Source organism: Falco biarmicus, chromosome 6 (assembly GCF_023638135.1).
Source record: "Falco biarmicus isolate bFalBia1 chromosome 6, bFalBia1.pri, whole genome shotgun sequence".
NCBI lineage: Eukaryota > Metazoa > Chordata > Aves > Falconiformes > Falconidae > Falco > Falco biarmicus.
The window spans coordinates 6,078,012-6,096,089 of record NC_079293.1 but is presented as its reverse complement, the minus strand read 5'-3'; positions in this window follow the sequence as shown (position 1 = coordinate 6,096,089).

The following is an 18,078-nucleotide window of genomic DNA, read 5'->3' as shown; positions in this document are numbered from 1 at the left end:
CGGGCAGGTAGCCAAGGGCAGAATTTGGCTGTGATAATGAAAAAGCTCCCAATTAGTGTCAGATAAAGATGACAGGCTCAATTTGTCTTTGAGAAAGCTGAAGCCTTTCATGTGCCATGCTGTTTTCATGTTGCGCTCTCAGGTCCCTTACACTTGCCTTCACTCACATCAGCTATGATAAAATGAAATTGCTGACAAAAGTAATTACACTGAAAAGTGCTTGTTCTGGCTGGGCCCTCTCCTGTTATATTAGTGAGGGCTGGACCTTCTCCTGACATAGACGAATGTGGTCTGTCTGTATCTCCCCTTCCCAGGAAATAAAAGTGAAATATGGAACATACTCAAAGAAATAAGACCACAAAGCTTGCCGTGTCTGCTTTTCTACCTGTGAAACCTAGGAAATGTACAATTTTTATGACCCGGTTGGCTTTCACAGCTCTTTCAGTTCTGTTTATGGTCAGGCCTCTGTCATACCCATGGGAAATGCCATGTTCTCCAGAAGGAGTATGGGGGAAGATGGTATGGAGCTCCTCTTTGGTGTTACCTCAGAGCCACCAGAACACTGAGGGGAGTGATCATGCCTCTACTCAGCACTGGTGAGGCCACACTGGAGTACTGTGTCCACTTTTGGGCTCCCCAATATGAGAGACATGGACATGGACAAGGAAGCTGTATGGCCTTAGGAGCCTTTCCCACAAGTCCCACCCATCAGCGTCTTCCTTTATGTCTCACCTCTTCTGTTGTCCTGTTATATTCACCCACTGGCCCCACAAGACCTCTTCCTCACTTTGCTGCTCTGCCTTTTTCCTCAAATATCCTTGTACTACCCTGCTCGCTGATGGTTAAAATCCCAGCCCAGAAGCATTAAGTACCTTCTTCTCATAAGCCATGAGTGATCCTACCAAAGCCAGCAGCAGTTTTCCTGCTGGTTGTGTGGAGGTTTGGGTTTGGTCCAAATTATTTCCCTGTGACCACGGTTTTCCACATCAGTTTGCGGAGTTACTTTGTGTGCTTTTCGGTACCTTCGATCCTCTTTCAGGAGCTTTGATCTGAAGGCCTCCCCTGTGAGGACCTGCAATGGGGCAGAACAGCCACCTAAACAAGGGGACAGATTTCCTCTGACTGCGCTTGGCCTTGACCCCAAGCACTACAAACCAAACCTCTCTATCCCTGAGGTAGGATTTCCCCGCTCTCCATTCCCAGGCCCCTGCTGTGTTTTACAGCTGTATTTGTCAGATAAATCTACATTGTAACATTCACCTGTTCTTTGTTTAAACGAAACGCAGCATGGTCTGACAGTAGTTGTTCACTTATTTCAATCTATTCCAATACTTAATCACTTAATCCACATTTCCATCAGTCTATAAGGCTTGTCACCAGCCCCCCCCCCCCCCCCCCCCCCCCCCCCGCGTTGTCATAGAATGTTTTTCTCCATTGAATTATTTAATTTCATGAGATTTTCTAAGTGACTCGGCATAGACACTTTGTAAATCTCTTGGGATAAAAGTGTCTGCATCACATTTATTCTGTCTGTTCTTTGTTCTCATTATGTGCAGGCTATCAGGCACAGACACTGCAAGCATCACATTCCCTCAGCCTCTCTTGAAATTTCATCACATTTCTTTAAAGCAGCATTAAAGTTCTTATGTGAGAAAAAAATTGTTTTAGTGCTGAAGTCTACAGACACAATTTATGTTTTAGGTCCGTGATTTCTGGATTTTGCTCCATGTGGCCCTGAAAAGTTGAGCGGTTTGTTGGTAGCAGGGGCCATGCCAGGCCGTCGGTCCTATGGATCAGTTATTTCTTTAAACCGCAGTCTTTATTTGTAAAAAGTGTCCACAAAGTCTTTTTTATTCCCTTTTGGCCATCTCCCTCTGATATTTTCTGCCTCTGGCATGCACAAACCCCTTTGTTTATGTATTTGCTGGTGCTCCCCTAAATTCACTCTTCTGCTGGAACGGGGGGTGACCACCCCGCCCCTCCTTGTGCTCCTGTCAGGTTTGGTTCCTCATCTGGGAAAGTTCTTTTTTAACATCGGTCACTCTGGTCTGTGAGTATGGATCTTCGGGTGGCTGCAGCATGGAGGAGGCAAGTGTCAGCTGCCGTCCCTGCCTGTCCCTTCCAGCTTCTGCTGGTGGCCAAAGCATGTGCCCTGCTGGATTGAGGGGTCTTAAATCTGTCTCAGGCAAGTGCCCTAGTGATGTGGAAATCCTCAAATTGCTTCATTCATGGAATTTCTGTTAAACAAAGTAGAACAAAAAAAAAGTGTAATCACTCTTGATACATTTAAATTCTTGTTAAAATAGGCTCCAAATCCTCTATATTCATGTCAAAATATGTTCTTGTTACTGACTTACATGAGCATGAGACACAGCTGAAGGGAAAAAACATAACACAGCACAACAAACCTCCCCAGGGGGAAAGCCAAGCATGTCAGAAATCTGCGGGCATGGGGGTATTACCCGTCCGGGAATCTCTACTGCTTCCCCAGACTTGCACTGCACTGCCAGGTGAGGGGAGCGTGGTCCCACCAGTGGCTGGAAATGGGGTGGTGGAACGGTGTGACACCCCTTTCTGTCCCCCCAGAGCTGCCTGTGCCCTGACGTGGTGCCTTGCTGGGCTGACCTGACCACAGGGTGCTCGGCCACTCCCCAGTCCTTGGTCCCCATCTGGGCATCCCAACCCTTTCCCGCTATCCCTGCTGGCACAGGTACTGAGTGTGCCATACTCCCCCGAGATCCTTCTCTCTATCTATTTTTTTTTTCTTTAATGGCAACTGTCTGAACTTAATTGGTTCATCTTCTGCCCATCACAGCTCATTCTTTGATGATACTTACCAAGTGTGGGAGGATTCATTCTGGCTGTCAGCAATACCTTGATACAAGTTCATTCGGCAGGAGGAGATGTTGTATCATCTGATTTTGGTTTTGTAGGGAATAGATCAGAGGCCATCTTACTGGTAGGATGTGCCCTGATATCAGTGAGACAACAGAATGATGTAATCACAGACTCATAGCTAGAGGCTTCCATTCAGTATTGCCAGGACTCTAAATGACGAGGATTTGCCTGTAACAGGGAATGTGCTAATAGGATTTCCAGTTAGCAGCAGGGATTGTGTTTTCCAGTTGACTTTGTATACAAGTTTTGTTTGGTTGTTTGTTTGTTTTTTGGTTTTTTTTTTTTTCACATGAACTGAAGTACAGACATACAGGCAGCAAATTAATAAAATCCTATAGAAACTGATTAGGGTTATATTTAATGTGAAAAACAGCACTTTTGTTGTATCATATGTATCCTGTGCCAGAGAAATCTGGTGCTCTGAACTGCCAGTGACTCCTGATTCCTTAACCTGATAGGGATAATCTGCTCACAGGTAATACACCAATTTAAAAAAATCCTAATTGGATAAAGCAGGACAAATCTACTTCACTACAATAAAGTTGGTCTGATTTGCAGCTTCTCCTGCAAATTAAGAAAATATAACCCAGGATAAACCCAGCTTAAAAGCACCCACAGGCAAGATCTATCTCAGCATTTCAAGCAGCTAAAATAACAGTTTCCACTCAAGAGCGCCAAACTGAGATTGTAGCTAGTTTGAGTGTGTAACAAACGCAATGAAGCAGTCCTGCTAATGGAGAAGGAGTGGAGGGGGTGGCTGAGACACATAAAAAGCAGTCTCACAGCTGCTTTTAGCAGTGTGGGCTACCACCTGCTGAAGGTGGGCAACCCCTTGCCTTAGTAGCCCCAGAGGTGAGAAGGGTGTCCCCAAGGGTGAGGTCCAAGGTTGCGGACACCCCTTAGGAGAAGGGGTCACCTCCCCACCTCTGGGGGAAGACCTCAGTGATGAGGTCAGGTATGGTCCTTGGTGCTGCCTTTCAATTTACGAATGTGTGCCTTGCTGAACGCAGTCGCTATGAATGCCGGGAGGCCATTCATCTCCCTCGTCCATTTTTCAAACCTCTGTTTCCAGCCAACACTGTGCCTCCACCACACAGCCTTTCTTTCAGCTTTTTCTGACAGTTCACTTTTCTCGGCTTGACCTTGCATCTTTTTCCTGCCTTTCCTGCCTACTTCTAAACTCTGTTTAGCTGCAATAGCTCACACACATGCACACGCATGCTCAAAGCCCTTCAACCAGCACAGCCCCTTTTGCACACACATCGAGTCCTCAACAAAATGTTCTCTAACGTGCTTTCAGGGCAGCTCCCCCCTGCACTCACGGGGTCTTCCCACACCAGCTCCCTTGCTCAGAAAAAGAGCAGAATTGCTTCATTTGCCAATTCTGGATGAAGAGCAGCTGCCAAAATCACCAGTTCACTCCAAAATAATTTCCTAAATGCAAAAGAAAAAAACCCCACAGGAACAGAAAGTGCACTATTTTGTGACGAAGTTTTGAGTGAGAGGGGGGAAAAGACCCCCAGAAAACAACATTCTGCCCAGTTTCTCCAACTTGGGAAAGTATCAGCAGGACACTTTGACAAGAAGGATTTTCGCCGCTTGTGTCTGGAGTTGTCTTCTCTTCGTGGTTCTGGTGGTAACGACGGACTGAGAAGCAGGGGCTGGAGGTATTGCAGAGTGCCTGGTATCACAGCCCACTGCCCTCCAGGTGCTTGGGCAGGGTTTGGACTCTGCCATTGTCTCTGGGATGCAAAGTGCAATGTTGTGACCTGACAGGTTAGGCACTGCCTTTGCTTGTTTTCAGCATGATGGAAATAGCATCATGAGTTATGCAGATAATTGCCCAAAACTACACAAACATGCCCAAATAGATGTGAAATGTCTCCGCACTCTAACAAGGAAACAGCCTCTTAAATTATCTCGAAATAAGGGACATAATATACGTGAAAAATCACCACTGCCCCAATAAATCTGGACGGCAATGCCTCTTAAGGTTAGGAGAATATGAACAAATTAATATTCTGAGCTACAGTGTATTGCTCTTCTCTGCCAGCAAAGAGTGCTGGTGCCTTCAGAGAGGGACAGGTGCTGCTGCCCGTGCCTGCTCTGCCCCCACCGCAGCAGTGGGGTTTGCTCAGCCCACGTCCCTACTTAAGCCCAGTCGTTTGGGTTCCAATGGGACTTTCCTCATGGTCTCAATGAAACGAGGCCTTCCCAAATCAGGATGTACACCTTTAAAAACGATTATAAAAAACACTAAGCACCCGGCTTGTATGCTGCCCTCAGGGAGGCAACAAGTGCAGTATTTCTTATCAATTAAAATATGGTTTTGACACAATGCATACAATTCTCTTGAGAGGTCTGCTGCTGGAGCTGTGATGTTGCTCATGCATTTACAGCTCTGCACTACCTCACACACTAATTATCTTTGCCGAGAACATTGCTTCCCATAAAACACACCTATAGCGCTGGGAAGGTCAGACATGCCTGTTAACTTATACAAGGAGGGAAGAGGCACTAGATTGTGAATGAAAACTGTGAGAATTGAAGCTCACGTAATGTCCAGCCCTCGTGCTAGGCAGTGGGAAATGGCTTCCATCCACAAACGCTAATTTAACAATATTAAACAGGCTCTTGGAATGCACTGGCAGCCAGGCAAGCAGGCAGCCCTGCCAGATTTCTGCACACCTGGTTCCCTCCATGCTGTCCACATCCCCCAGATCCCACCTCAAAGGTGTGATCAGTCACAGCTGAATGCGCATAGTTAGCTGCTGCTAATGACAGTTGATTCCATTAATAATAACAGCTTAATTAGTAAAATTTGTTCTAACAAATACTAGATGTGATCTGTTTCTTTTCCAACTCTCTTTTTGATCAGAAAAAAGGGGATTTTCACCATATTTTTATTGCTGCATATTCCCTTCCAGCTGATTTATGCGGCAAGCAAGACAAGGCCTTTAAAAGTGCAAAAATCTAAATGAGTATGAAAATGTACGTTAATTTTAATTATTGCCAAAGGATTAAGAAAAGCCATTTTGCCTTTCCCCAGCAGCATTTAAGCAATAAAGATAAATACTGTAATAATTATTTTCCTTGTACAATTGTGAAAGATTATAATTAAGATGGTTTAAACATCGTTGGAGACACTATGGGAAATCAGCTGGGAGAGGGAAAGTACAGCTGTCCGGGCAACACCTTCTTTGGCAGGGAAAGAAGGGAATTCAGTACAAGTCTCTCAAAGACCATCATGTTGTTTAAATTAGTTGAATGAATTTTAATAAACAGTAGCTTATTTAAGGTGGCCACAAATGGATTTGGTAGCTGTTGCTTGTCGGGTCTTGCTATGGTGAAGGAGATTTTGGCTGCTTGAAGAGTAGACAGAGCAGCCAGGAAGAGAAGGCTTTGCTGATCAAATTTTGAGGCATAAGGAGATTTAGCATCATGATTATTAAACCTGCTTATATCTATGCCAATTAACAGGAGGGTAATTACAGCCCTGCTTCAGGATCAGCACAGCTCCCTTCAAAGACCAGGACACCCGTCATCTGGGGGATGCTTTTTTCTGTCATTGGGGATGTGCCCTGATTTTTGCTTGGCTTTTTCCTGCAGCATCAGACCTGGGAGGCTGGAGGCTGTGGTTAAGCCCCTGTTCGTGCTTTGGGGAAGGCTCAGGTAAACTCCAGCCTCAGCTGCTGGCTGGTGCTGTGGCCTGGGTCAAAAAAAGCAATGGCCAGGATTCAGATTAGAAATGCAAAAGCCTAAAACAGATGGTTTTTTCTCATTTTAAAGAGGATGAGGTGGCTAATTTTCAGAGATGTTCTGTCCTCCAAAGGGGCAGAAAGGTGCTTGGTAGCATTTTTAAGACACCCAAGGGCTTCTGCTCTGTTTGAGATCACCAGCAACTTTGTAAATAATTTTGATCAAGTTGCAGAAGAACAAAATCACTTACAAAATTGCATACTCCAAACCTGTAGGTTTAATAAAAATAAGAAGACATGCATATATTCTGGGAAATGTGAAATAAAGCAGAGGGAAGACAATAAATTAACACAGTGGAGTTTGCCTTGCTGTAGCACTGTGCAGTTCTAAAAAATTGCCATATAAACATCCAGATGCATCTTGCGTAACTGTATGCAAGTAAGACGTGAAATGGATCTGGTATTTTACTGCTGTAACCAGCTTTCATTTTTTTATGGCAACTATTAGAGTCACTCTTGGCTTTAGGAGGTATTGAAGACGGGGAAGTATAGGCACTGAGCTGAATCTGTAAAACAAGGAGCCTGTTCTGGCACCTTTTCAACAAAAAGAGAGCATCTATTGCATTGTTGAGATTTTATTGGGGTATTAAATGAAATGGAGTGATTCTCAACACATTGAAAGGAGCCCAATTAAAAATGTTTTTCACGGTCTACGTATAAATTTACACACTAGTGGAGAGCTGATGACTCAGTACTTAACGTATTGTCATCTTGTGAAAGGTGCCAAGTTTCTTCTTAAAATGATACTGTAAACGTCCAAGGGTAATGCCTTCTCTGGACACTAGCATGTGCAGAGCGATATGCTAAAAGATGCCTGCACTGATCAACTGATTTTTCTGCATGAGAGAGCTTTGTGCTCAGAATTGGGGTCTCTGAGGTCTCCTGGAGGCTGCTGGTGAGTGGGATGAGAAACGCTGACCCCTTCAGGGTGTGTGGTAGCAAAAGACCCAAACGAAGGGACAGCCAGGGTGATTTTGCATGTCCTGCATGTTGCAGTACTTCCCTCACTGCCATATCTGTAGCTGGACATACCAAAAGAGGTGGGTCAGTGTATAAAACTGAGCAACTGGAGAGTGCCAGCAGTGCCCCCACCTCTCTGACAGCTCTGTGCGTGGCTGGACCCCAGCTCTGGGCTAAGGCAAGAGCCTCAGGGACCACCACTCTACACCTTCATTTGAAAGGAGGCCAAGGGCAACTAAGTTACAAGATGCCCTGATGAAGGCAGAATTCCCTCTTAGGAAAATTTACTGTGCTTGGTGAAAGCACATGGGATGTGCCTTAAGGGGTCCCAGGAAGCTCCAGTTCAAGCTTCCAGCCAGCCTGGGAAGCAGCTGCTGAGCTTGTGCTTCCTGCTGCACCAGCTCCTGAGCAAGAGCCTCCCAAGCCATGACCAAGCCTGTGGCAGAGGAATGCAGTTCAGGTAAAATTTTAAAACCACATTGGCATGACATCCCTCAGCCTGAATGTCAATGTGCCAGCTTCCTCCTAAATCCTGCCCAATGACGTGTAACAAGGGCGTCTTTTTCTGCCCTATACACACTTCTTGTTGACTCAATCAATCATTGGGTCAAAAGGAATAGAATTACTATAGCATCAGGAGCTAATTGCCTTTAAGGTTTTAGCAAATACTGTGACCTAGATGTTTATAAAATGTCCTGTTACAAAACTAGATATTACCTTGTTATTCTGTCAGTGTTAAACTTATGCCTTGCCTGTTGAGAAGTTTTGTTTTTTTCAGGGGGTCTGGGGTTCTTCTTTGTAGTGGGGTAGGATTTTTACAAACCTGAGGGCTTATAGCAGAGGCCCAGTGCAGGCAGTATGAAAGAGCTTATTGCTGAGAAGATAACAGACATGACTGAAGGAGATAACAGCACGCTGGACCTAACAGAAGAGTGCCTTGATAAGGGTCATTGCAAGGCTCAGTGGGAGAGCCAAAAAAAAGGATCCAGACCTTCAGGGCCCCATATAAATTAGAGCTGCATATAAGTTAACCTTGCCTAGTAGTAACTGAAGCGACTCCCTGCCTTTCCTCCACCATTGTGTGAATGAAGGGAAACGTAGAAATGTAGCCTGAACATATGGTTAAGGATGTACATATCCAGTTGGTGGAAATGCATGAGTGTATCAGACGGTGGGACTGAGTGAATCTCTGCTTTCAGGTTCAAACAAGTAGCTAGAGCCCTCCAGCTTTGTTTCTGAATCCTGCTCCTGTCTTTACATACATGTCCAGGGTATCATTTGCAAACAATTCGAGATTAACTGGAGAAACAGCCAAAGACAGTTCCTTAATTTTCAAACTGCAGCGAGGAAAGTCCTTTGTGCTGTGACACTGCAAAAAGCAGGTGTCACTCTTGGTGTATGTCATGGCCAGAAAAATAACATATCCTCCCTCACACGGTCGTGATGCAGCCTGTAGTCCCATAAAAAAAGAGCTGGCATTAAATGTAGAGAGGAAATGAGCTCGTCATGGCCAGTCAGTGGTATAGGCAGGCGCTGGCAAGGGGGAGTGGCTGGGGGTCTGCAGTGCTCTCGGTAGTGGGCTTGTGGTAGTATGGTAGTACTGTGAGCTGGGTGAGTTCAGAGACAGAACAAAATATAAGCTTCACGCAGGTGTGAACCAACACTTCGTCTAACAAGTGTTTGCAATGTATGTGTTCATCAGCAGGTGTCACTACGCCATCGGCTGCAAAAGTGTCACACCCTCGCTGTGAAATCACTTCATTTCCAGCCTATACCTGAGGCTGTTTTGCTGTGTGCTCCAGAGGTGTTTATTGAACAGGGAACACTCCTGGATGGATCTTCCTTTCTTTTTCTTTTAACTAACTTACCAAAGAAGTTACCTTTCTACTTGCTGCTGAGATACCGCCCTTGAAATGTCTCCTTGGGATTTAATGATATGTCTGAGTCCGCTTGCAAGGGTTTGGTTGTTCCAGATAAAAAACCGTGGGTAGATAGTACATGATTCAAAGCCCCAAAGCCTGTGATAATTAATCCTCCTAGTTGTCTTATGCTGCCTCGCTGTGTACCAGCTATTACAATACTAACAGTGTGAGCGCAGTGGAAAGCAAGGCAGGGACTGAAAAGATGCATCTGATGTCTCACTGTGAGCTCTGTATTAACAGAGAGCTCCAAAACATTCCCTCTTGTTACAGCTGAAGTGTTAGGGAGGAGAATGAGTTACAGACGGTCATGTAAAATGTTGTCCAAAAGACACTTTGAAGACCGATTGCTACTGTGGCATTAAATGACCCTGGAGGATAATGTGTGGATTAACACTGAGTTACCTCTTCCAGCTGAAGAAGCGGTGCTTGTGGGTAGTAGATATATTTAAATTTTCTGAATAGCCAAGCCAAATCACAGATGGAGCATTAGCATAAAGTACTTTCTCTGCTAGGCTATGCTTAGTTTTGGAAAAAGGACTGTAAAGGCCAGTGAGTCAAAGACCTCAATGGGACAAACTGCCCAAGTGACCAGGTGGGGAGCTGGAAGCGAAGGGATGGAGATCAAAGTTAAGACCAAAGGGAGCAACTTATGACTAACTGGGCTTTCTTGTCTGGGTATCTCATTTGGTAGATTGAAAGAAAAATTGCCTTATATATGGTTTTGACTATTTCTATTCAACTTCGTATTCAGTAAATACAGAAATCACACTAGAAAATAACCCAGCATCATTAGCACAGGTTTTATTTCTGATGAAAAAAAAGAAAGGTACATTTCCCATACCTGCTGCTTTCTGGAAAGAGGCAACATCTTTTTTTAATCACCTATATTTCAGCTGAATAAAGCACAACTTGCAAATTGCCATCTGTTGTCATTAACATTATTTAGCAGTTCTTCTTCCCATTCATTCAAATTCCACTGTTAGGGACTAGCACTTCCAAAACTTCTTTCCATCCTGCTTCTTTGCCAATACTGACTCCTTTGGACCCACACTGCTTATGACACTGGGTTTTTTTGTTTTTTTTTTTGTGAGTGATGAGTCTTGACACAAAGGTCCCAATAAGTTTGTGGATTCTGACTTTCTTGTGCACACCTTGTACCGGTGCAGACAGCCACTGACAATAAGTAGTTTTAAAAATAATAATAGCAACAACAAAAGGAACAACAATAATGACATTTAATCATACTGCAGTAACATGTAGGAGTCTTATATGAGCCTCCTTGAAGCAGGTTATATGTATTCAGGGAAACATTCCTTAAAACACTGTATAGAAGTATCTTTAAAAGCTTGCACCAAGCATTTCATTATATGCTAGCATCTTTCTGTGCCACTATCAGTACCATGCATATAGGTTTGTAAGATTTTAATTTAACACTGGGGGAAATTTACTTTCATCTTATATCATTAAATTTAGAATCTTAATACAGGATAGCACAAGCCTTTTATTTGTAGGTGTTTCCTGTAAAAGCAGGATCCTTCTCGAGATTTAAGGACAGTTCCCAACAATTTGTTTTAAAAAATAGGAATTCTGAGACATTTTAATAAAGAATTCAGTCCTGAATTATTTTCTTTTATACTTTATTTCCTAGAAGCTGACTATTTTCACTTACAAAACCAAACCGGAATGCTGTGGAATGCTGTGGAAAGTGAATGCCTGTCAACAGAAGAGTGGGAAACCATTGACCAGTTTATCCCTTCCCTTCTGATGTGACTTGTAGCTTTGTTTTGCACTGACCACTGCAGAAGGAATTTTAGCTCTCTGCTCTCTTATTGGCCCTGGTCTCTTTACTCAGAGAGCAAATTTAGTTATGCTCATTTTAAGTGATGGAGCTAGGCTAAGACTTTTAAATGCTGGATGTTAAAAAGGGCCCAGCTGGGAATGCTTCAACTCTTAAAATAATAAAGGATGAAATGCCAATACCTTTCTTACCAGTTCTCAAAACATCCCTGTCTTTACAACTTGCTCCTGTTCTGTTTCTGAACGTTGCTCATAGGGAGTTCAGTGCTTTTTCAAACTTTCCTTTGCATCTTTTCAGTAAAAGGTGCTCTTTTGGTTAACTTTTGAACACAGAATTTTTTCTACCTTTCCTTATTTATCTTTGTTCCACTTTTATGATACATTTTGCATTTACATTACCTGCAGCACTTTAGTAACACTGCACTAAACCCATTTGCTTCAGGAAGAACAAAGCTCTTAAAAGATGCAACGGTGCAGATTGTAATTGCTGGAAGAGTTTTCCAATTCTTAAAAATCACATGATATTTGCAGTGTTTCATTCTTGTAGGTTTTGTAAAGAGCTAACTGTCTGGTTGCCTGATTTACTTTCAAGGATCCACATTTCCATGCTAGCACTTTCATGGCCAAATCTCTTCGGGAAAACCAGATGCTGAAGTACTGGAAATTTCAAGAACATCAAAAGCTCACCTGCTGCTTCTCAAATGCATTGGTTTCTACTGCTGAGAGCAAAAATCCCAAATAAGCATGCTTTCTCCAATTTTATGTAGCCTCCTTCTCGAGATCAAGAGTCTGCAAGCAATTCTGGAGTTTGATTTTAATGCAGAGTGTGTATTTAATTTAGCTCCAAGATTTCAACACAGTCATATCTGCTTGGTTTTCTTTGTGTGTGTGTTGTTGGGCTTTTTTGTTTGTTTGTTTAAACCTCATCAACAGTAGCCTTTTTCTGAATTTCAAGCCTATTGTATCATGCCCACTGTGGCTCATGAGCTGAAATGGTCACCTCGCTCCTCTTGGGGTGGGATTTATATAGGAAGACTCTCCCAAAGCTCCAGACGTTCCTGCCTCTGAAGGAACAAAATTCAGTCGTATCTCAGGGGGACCATGAGCTGCACAGGCTGGCTGTGATACAGATTTTTCCATTTGGACCCACACAAGCATGAGGATACTTTCATATGGGGATGTCTGGAGGAGTAGGACCTTTATAGTAAACTTGTTAAATTTTTATTTTCATGTGCATATAAAAGCATATCTGTGTGTGTAACTGTCCATACAGCGATATATACAACAGATACAAATATGTATGAAATCACAGACACCACACTGGAGTTGCTCTTGCTTGGCTGTTTGCAGCTGGAACCAAGAAATCTCAGGAATGAGAGTTGAAGGGGGGCAGGGGAAAATTTTATGCAGCTCCTTTTGCAAAGTTTGAAGTATTTCTGGAGGCAATGGAAAATACAGGCCATCAGGCTTGCATCATCCTTCATTGGGTAGCCCAGGGGCCTCAGAAGGTTGCTTGCAGGAATAGGTAAGCCTTAAAGCGGAGGGTGTTAATGTCGTAGAGCTGTGGGAGAGAAGGATTCCTGGATGCAGTGAAAATGATACAAGCAAATACGGGTGATGATCTTGGCAGGTGTGTGTGGTATGGGTTGAAGGAGAGTTTAAATGCCCGAGGTATTTATACAGCTGTTTAGCACCTCTGTCATGTTATTTATTCACAAATGTGTTGCCATTGACAGCTGGAGTTCATCTCATCTAATACTGTACTTAAATGCAGGCTTCTGGCCTCAACTTGTCTTTAAGCCTCTTTCTGCAATCAATGGATGAGAAAGCACTTTCAGAGGGTAATTCACGTAACCTCCCTTGACCCACAGTTTTCAGGTGGGTTGCATGCATGTTTACTGGTATCTGTTCATCCCCGTTAGATATTGAAGGAGCTATTGAAGTCACTGAGTGACCTGAGACAGCTGGAGTTAGGTGGACTCAACCCCATCCTTAGAACCTAAGGAGAAATGCAGGCTGATCCGTGGGGACTTGCAGTTTTGGCTACATTAACTAGGATATTAAACTATGGATATGAAACTACACTTCATCAGCTGTTAGTTCTAGTCTGGCACCTATTCTTCTCCTTCATATTTTAATTTCCAGGAAGTGCCATGGAGCATGAATCAATTCAAAGCACATGAAGAGTGAAGGAAAAGTGGAAAAAATATCTAGAATAATTCCTCCTGCATAAAGTAGTTCAGTGGATGGAGGAAGGACAAATAGTTTCTGTAAAAAGGGCAAGAAAGCTTTTGGAATATTATAGCAGTATTAGATTAAGTCACATGCTTAGAAAGTATATGACTTCTATTTTCATATGATTAATTACTTACCCTGTTTTTAAAGTGTCCTGGATGCCCCAAAACCAGGCAATGTGGAAGCCTCTGCCAGTTTTCTGCTATGAACACCTGAAGGTGGCAATGGTGGGTTCATTCACTTTGTGCTTTGAGCTCTTTCAGAAAAAGGCCTTCAACTATTCACCAAAACTCTCAAAGCCATCTTTGGGCAGTGATTCTGATTCCTCCAAATCCACTATAAAAGCAGATTATTTCCTTTTAAATCAATGGAGTGTGACCAGGACAGAGAATTGTTGGTGGTTTTGAGTGTATGCTGTGTGATTTGTGTCTGATGCTTTGGTATCTTGGGGGCTTTCAAAGCTGACAATGAAAGTTGACAGTATGCTGCTGTTTTGGAATGTGGTCAAACAAATAAAGAAACCTTGGTCTACTCCCATAGTCTAAACCAGTAAAGTTTTCTCTATATACCTCCATCTTTTCACATAATACCTCACTATTTTATTCCTTTTCCTATCTCATCTCTTCTCAAGGTATCCTAGAGCTTATGCATTTAAGTTGTTTCTTCCAAGGCATTTTAAATGCCTCCCAAACCATTAATTGCAGTGATCTGAGCCTGTCAGAATCAATTCAGACCAAGAAACTCTCCTAAATCCTTCATCTCAGAGAATAGGAGTGCCACTTCAGTGGAGAGAAAGTGAAGTTTCTAGGTGGTGCCAGTGGGAAGTTATTATCAAAAAGCATCCTAATCCATTATTTTCCTGATGGAAATATTACCCACCTGCCTTGTTCGGGCTGGTCAGTCTCACTTTATCACTTGTAAACCAAATGGTGTTTCATTCAGATGGCAAATCACTGCTGACACCAAACACTGTGTTAGAATTTAAGATCTAGATCCAGAGCTTTGTACTTCATCTGTAAATCCTGTGGTTTATGCTGAAGGTTAGGTTCTTACGCGACATGGGTTGTTGAGGATTTTGTATCACCTGTTAACACCAAAAGCATCATCTCAGCCTTGTGCTGTTATACATCAGACATTTTAGCACCTGTTGAAAATTCTGGCAGTCTGGGACCCAGTGGAACTGGGTACATCTGATAAAAATACTCCCAGAATTTCTTCGGTGATGGATTTTTCATCACTACTCCAGTAAGGTAAGCTTTGAGGGTACTTTTCTATTCTCTTGGGGTGCTCCTTTCCCAAACCTGTTGACTTTCCCAGAATTAGCTTCATGTTTGTGAATGTCTTCCCGAGCAGATGTCAGGCTGGCTGAGCACAGACTGCCGTGCAGTGTCCACTGCAGGTCAAAGGCACTCCTGTAGCAGGTGACATCCTGTGCTTGAAGCTGCCCGAAGACCGCTGGCTCTTCCAGACTCCCTCAGGGGAGATTTTAAGATTTTAAGCAGCTTCAGGCTGCCTGGACTTGGCAGACCTTCAGGTTCACGGTTAATATTGGACTCAGACTTCACCTTCATTGTTTCTTTTCACAGCCGTTATCTCTGTAACCTGCAATGAGTTATTATCTCCTCTCATATTGGGTACATTTGAAGGAAACCGTCTTTTACCGTATTTTTATATTTGCATGTGTGCAGTTACATGGCGTACATTTATGGTGCCAAAGATATTGAGTAGATGTCATGTTTCATAACACACCGTTAGTCCATCATAATACTTTTCTCTCAGAAATTAATTGGGAATGAGACAAATACTATTCTTACACTCTCTTCTAAAAAATAGATGCAGTGTAATTCAATACATTTTGTGTAATGCATCAGCAGGTCGGAAAGCACAAAGTCCTTTCGGTTGTACTCTGTTATTACAGCATTGGGCAAAATGGAGAAATGTGCAAATGAAATTATCTGGCTCCTTCATGCTTTCTTGTTTGTAATAGACAAGGTTATTGCCTCACAGATTTCTGCTGACTAAAATGCCAAAGCTGTCATGGTATTTCCAGGGAAATTGTTATGTAAAGATTAAAAGACCCATAAGGAAAAAGTACAGAGGGAAAAGCAGTAAAAGCTGAAAGGGGAAAAAGCAGAAGGAAATGGAGGACAGAAATAAAGGAGGAGCAAGGAAATACCTATGGAGTTTCATCTTGGTCAAAACATAAACATCAAAAGGCTCCCACATTGCCCACAGGGATTTCACAGCCTCCAGCACATCCGAGGAGGAGCTGCTGCCATCTGGAGCAGAACAGGGGATGCCCCTGGGCCCCAGCTGGGAGAGGCAAAGAGCAAGAGGAGCTGTTCCTCCTGCTGAGCAAAGGCTGGTGCTGGACTCTGCCTACAAGCCTCCTTGGCATAAGTGGTTAAATTGTGGCCTTGTGAGTTAAGAACTGGACAAGCTGACAGTTCAATAACAGATTCTCTTTGCGTGTTCATCTTGCTTATCAATGCGACATTTGATCTAAGTAGAAAGCAGCACTACCTGCAGTTTCTCGTCATGGTAACTTGACTATGAAATTTTCATTTAAAAGAATAGTCTGTCTTGTTTTAATTTACGTTTGCAGAATGCTGCTAGATGAATTAGTAACAAAAAGACAATATAATTATTAGCAAATGCAGACAAATCCCTCTCTAAATCAGTCCACATTTAATTGCAGCAAAAAGTAAGGACTACTTGGTGAAAGTTAATGTCAAGGTACCTCTGCAGAAGGGGTCTGCAACTTTAATGATCAGTGTCAATTCGTGTGGATTTTAATGGACCTTAAATAGGCATTTCTGAAAATCTACACCGCAGGCCCTCACCTGAAGCAGGCGATTGTATAAAAGAGCAAATAAATGTCTGCAGCTCTTGAGTTTCAGCAGTCCAACTTCTCCCTCAAACCATTTTAATTCTGGCTGACTGTACTGAGCTAGTCCAGGAAAACTCCACTTGAAACAGAGTCCCTAACCACTAGTGAGACACCATTACAGATCTTCTTGTCATTTCCCTACGTGGTCTTGCACAGAAAGGTGCAAAACGTAGCCTTTCTGGTAGCCTTAGGAAGGTTTGAGCAGCCATCTACTGTTGTATTACTATTATATCAGCAAGAAGACAGCAGAGCCACTTAAGAGCAGCTCTATTCATCCTGGCTACAGTTAATAAATAGTATTTCCATGTTGCTGGTAATAGCATTGCTTGTCAAGCAACGTTATCCTGTAATTTCTCTTGTTATTTTCCTTCCAAAGTCAGTGATTAGAAAACAAAATAACTTAATAAATGTTCCCTGATCTTTTTCCTTTTGGGTGTTTCTGATTTTTGGCATGCGCAGATGGTGATCAAAATGCATCCTGAATCAGGGTCTTTTACTATCCAGAACCTGTCATAGAAAAACCAGCCAGTCTTTTTCTTAGAAAAATATCCCCTACGGCATCAGTGAGGCGTATCGATGTTTCGATGTTTATCAAAAGCAAGCATCTGAACTTGCCCCACATCAGAGGCCAGTTTGAAAACTTCTGTTTTAAGTCTTGGTACACAATCCATTTTGATGCAAAAATGAGCCATCTTAGAGAGAGTGCTGTTATGGCCATGCCTGCATCTGACGGGAATTCACAGGGGCACATCAGCATAACTGTCGAAGCAGCAGCTTCCTTTTCCCACGTTGCTCACAACATTACACTTCATTGACAATCATTCTTATCTGTCCTCTTGGTAGAGGGTGGGAGGTAGAGCAGTGAAAACATATATCCACAGGGAAATAAAAGAAAACATAATTTCTCTAAAGATTTCTCAGCAAGTCCCAATCCAATTTAGCTTGCTGGGCTACAGATAGGGTATGTGATTTGCAAATCTCTCAAGCAGAAGCCTATTTATTTCTCTATCTGACTATTCTACCTGCAATTGCATTCCCAAACTTGGCTGCACCCTGTAAATGGGGTCTATTTCTCAACTCAGCCACTTAGCTGACTTGAGGTGTATTTATTCTGGTGCTTTGGTGCACCTTTATTACTTGCTTTGTACTGCTCTCTGGAGCCTTGCCTGCAGTGCCATCGTATACACGCCTTCCTCACTTGGAGCTGAATGTGAGATGCTCCACTGCATCTGAGAGCAAGTATCACCTGCAAGACCTTACATGCTTTCCAGTTTCTCTAAATTGCCCTGTGATTTGATTTGGTAAATTCACTGCAAATATGAGATGCAGCTTTAGGGCTCAGCAGGGAGTTCTTTGCCTGCTGTGTTTTTCTGCTTAGCTGTGATCTGACAGCAAATGCAATGCTTTTGGTTTTTAAGGACTTTTACACTAATATTTCAAAACATCATGAGACACAGAAATGATCTGGTCCCTCAAAGAGCGCAGAGGGCTTTCAGAAATCCCCTTTTAGCCTTTCATATCTCTGTAGATGTAGGCAGCGATAAGGCGCAGAGCACTGCTCTGTGTCCACCTGTACTGATGATACTGAGGGAGTACCAGGAGGTGACCTGGTTCTCCA